The sequence below is a fragment of the Aulostomus chinensis genome, chromosome 20 (assembly GCF_037954235.1).
Source record: "Aulostomus chinensis isolate RoL2024-O1b breed Wild chromosome 20, RoL_Achi_v1.0, whole genome shotgun sequence".
Lineage (NCBI taxonomy): Eukaryota > Metazoa > Chordata > Actinopteri > Syngnathiformes > Aulostomidae > Aulostomus > Aulostomus chinensis.
Window position 1 is genome coordinate 15,393,769 of NC_141339.1, and position 4,202 is coordinate 15,397,970.

Below are 4,202 nucleotides of genomic sequence, written 5' to 3' on the forward strand. Positions count from 1 at the left end.
TCAGTTGAGATGGTTAGATTTAGAGTGAGGGGCTAGGGAATGTATTACGTCAATGAAAGTCCTCACAAAGATACAAGTACAAGGATGTGTGTGTGTGTGTGTGTGTGTGTGTGTGTGTGTGCGTGCGTGCGTGCGTGCATACAATTGATACATAGTGAGGACTGAAATGCTTTAGTTTTTAACCAGCAAAGTGAGGACATACTGGCTGGTCCTCACAAATTTAAAAAGCTATTTGATGATCAGGACTTGGTTTTAGGGTCAAAGTAAGAATTGGGCTATGGTTTGGTTTAGCTAACATATTCATGTGTTGCGTTATGGTTTGAGTAAAGGGCTCAGGAATTCATTATGTCGTCGAAGGTCCTGACAAAGACATAGGTACAAGATGTTTTAAACTATTCTAATGAGGACGTTTTTAGGGTTTGGGGTCAGTGAGAACATTTGTGCTGGTTCTCCCCTTTACAGGGCAGTTTGGGGTTAATATTTAATATTTTGGGTTAAGATTTAAGTTTACATTCAGTTGTGTGTGTGTGTGTGTGTGTGTGTGTGTGTGTGTGTGTGTGTGTGTGTGTGTGTGATATGAGCGCCTGGACTGTTCCTTACAAGGATTCATCATGTGTAATTGACCAGATTGCGAGTGGGTGTGCATGTGCTGCCTGTGTGCTGCTTGTGTTTTGTGCTCTACATGATGCACGAAAGCTGTGTGAACGTCTGCGTTTATGTCATGTATGTGCGGAGAGAGAGAGAGAGAGAGAGAGAGAGAAAGAGCGAGAGAGAGAGAGAGAAAGAAAGAGCGAGAGAGAGAGAGAGAAAGAAAGAGCGAGAGAGAGAGAGAGAGAGGAAGAGAGAGAGAGGAAGAGAGAGAGAGGGGTCCTAAACCTGGTGCAGGGGACATTAACTCCGCTCAACCTGACTTCTCAGTAAAACATTGTGACATGGTGTGTACGTGTGTGTGCGTGTGTGTGAGGGACATTTTTCAGGGTACAACACTCAACAACACACCGTTTGAGGTTTTCGCTTTGTGCTGTTGCCACATTATTATGTTCACTTTAGACGTGAAATAACACAATAAACAGGATACAATGTCCTCTCTTCATGGAAGGTACTTGCTGATGTTCAATGGGTACAGTGCAGTATATTTTACTTTACATTAATATACTTTACCCTGTATGAAACTGATGACATTTCATCGTTATTTATATCAATGAATGAGTGTGATCACAATGGGTCTGTCACCTTTTAATCACTGTACATCCAGGCACATCGGTGTTTACCGGGTGGTTACTGTCCATCTACCAAGACTAACCTGGGCTTGATGAACTGTGTGAATGTCTGTGCTTGTGTGGCGAGATATTTTGGAGAAAATGACAGTGGGAAGCAGCCTACCAGATCAAGCATGCAATTTAGACCTATTTAGCCTCCATCTCTGCTTCAAGGTCAATTTGACCAAAACATTATTTCAATTATTTCAACCTGCCAGGGCCTCTGCTATGCTTGAAAAAGTTCATTACAACAGTTAAGACGTGGAGAAAAATTGCAGTGCGTGAAATATCTTTTAATATGGAGTAATAGAGGTCAATCTGACCTGCAGGATAATAAGACGGCAGATAAAAATGCAGAGGCAGAATGTCAGATTATTGCAAAACTGCATGTGGATACAGCCCATTTAACTACCCTCTGCTACTGTAACTGTTTGCCATAGGGACCTCCATTCAGCCTTAATACCAGCCATCAGCTTTCTTTGCCTGGTCAAAGAAGCTCCATAAACCAGTCCGAGTTGCGTAACCGTCATAACCTGACAGCTAAAATCGCTAAGAGCTCTGCAACAAATAAATGAAACATACAGTATCTCCTACCGCCTCCAAGTGAAACTGATGATAGCAATGTAAAAATTAGCTGGGGAGGGGTTTAATAAATTCAGCCATAACCATCCTACGTACTCAGGAATATAACCTGAATTATGACAAGGGTGTAAGACTCAAGCTCGAACTGAAATTGAGCAACATTTTTGTTTACATCACATAAAGGCTTGCAAAAGTCCTATATTCTACTGCCTAAAAGTTGAAAAATGTTTTAAAAAAAAAGTGTGAATTCATTTCAATATTTTGTACTTACTTTGATACAGCAAAACAGACATTCAATGCAGAGCAAACACTCTGCTACACAAGACTCAGCCTGCATTAGCTTTCTGACCGACGTCTCCCTCTTATTAAATTTAAGCATGAAAGCAGCATAATGCAGTTTAGCACCACACTATCGTAAGATTATTTCCAAATGAAAGAACTAATTTGGAAAACAGGAATGAGACGGAGAGGGACAGAAAAACGTTTAGGCGAAAAGACTTTTTGCTTGTAAGTGGACATCTTTATTAGTAATCTCCTTGCTATGACTGTAAACTTGAACCCTCACCAGTTCGTCGAGGTGCTATTGCTAACCGTTAACATTACACTAACTAGCAGTAGCCAGGGTTTACTTTTTGTCTTTGTCACTTCTTAGCTTCATCAGTAAACATCCAGCTGCTGGCAAGTCAGGGCTAGCATGTACAACCTGAAAGCAGCGCCGTGAGCTAGCTAGGATGCTCGTGACTTGAGAGTTAGCTTAATGTACACACACACAGTGTAAATCAAGAAGCTGGCATCTCCATGGGTTCCCTTGACAAAAAGCCAGAGTTAGCAAAGCAAGATAATCTTCCTGGATGGTGTGATGATAAATGTACAAATGCATTCGCTAGTGAGTTCCTAGGCACAGCAGTTAGCTGCACACTTTGTTCTTGTATGTGTTCAGCTTGACGACACTGTCCTTGACAACCTCTCTGTTCTTAAACCATTTGTAATTATAACCACCTTTTAAAAAAAACACATATAAGCTTCAAAATTAAAAAGCTATTAACTCAGGGACGACAGAGCCAGAAGTTCAAAAATGCTAACTTATATTTGGGCTTTAGGACTCACAAGCCACACTTGACTAGCCAGCTTACCGTTAAGATGATGTTGAATCTCTGAGTTTCAAATTTTACAAAAATGCTACATAACGTTGCTTTAACACACAACTGGGGGTGAGAGTAGCTAACGAATTAGCTGCATAGCTACAGTAAGTGAAACAGCATGTAAATGTATCTTTATTTGTTACTTAGCTTCCAAGATTCTGCGGTGGACGTTGGTCTACAAATCCTGACCCTGAAGACACTGTTTACCATGAGACAGCTCCATAAAATGTTAAATATGGAAATGAAGCAAAAGCGTGAAAACAGAGTTAAAACATAATGTCAGCTTCTTAAAACACTCGCCTGTCTTTTTTTTTTAACTTTTTGATTAAAACAGTTCCTTAAGATGTTTTTTCTCTAGTTTTTTTGTGTTTTCTGAAAAACTTGAAAAAATGACTTAGCCGATTATTTTAAGAAGGCGACGATAAGCTAGGTGTTGGCGATGTGTAAGAAAGGTGTTAACGATACATAAATGTGTGGGGTTTTTTTTGTGCTTATAATGTTTCAACTACAGGACCAACATCAAATCTTTACAATATAAAACAGAAATAAATTGAAATGAAAAATGACCGATCGTCCAATATAAAACCTCGACGATGTCAGCGGACTGTGTGAACTGTGAACCGGCCAAAAAGCAGCAGACTTATACCCGACTACATAAACAGCCACAGATGCAATTCTTACATAATGACTTTTGACCTGAGAGTGAACCCCCACCTTCAGTGCTGCTCAAACATCCAGTTACTTCTAAATCGAAAAGAATTCAAAGTGACATCTGGCATTTTGCTGTCCAGAGAGGCTAATACTAAAATCTATTTTTCAATAAGTCATGTAACTTGAGGCCACTTAGCACATTGTGTAATAGGATGGGCAACAGGCAAGTGTACGACTGTGCAGAAGAGCAATACTAAATAGTTTGAAATACTTTCTAATAATATATATATATATATATAGAGAGAGAGAGAGAGAGAGAGAAATATATATATACACACACAAATATCCAGTATATTTATACACATGTGCAGTATATAATGTAAATGGAAGTCTGCACTCACATTACTATGCTTCCAAGTAAAAGTTGTAATTCAAAAATCCTGACTGAGATTTCAAATAAAACCACTAAATACAAGAGTCACTTGGTGGCACGGTGGTGCAGTGGTCAGCACTGTCGCCTCACAGCAAGAAGGTTCTGGGTTCGGGCCCCAACTCCAGCACGGGATCT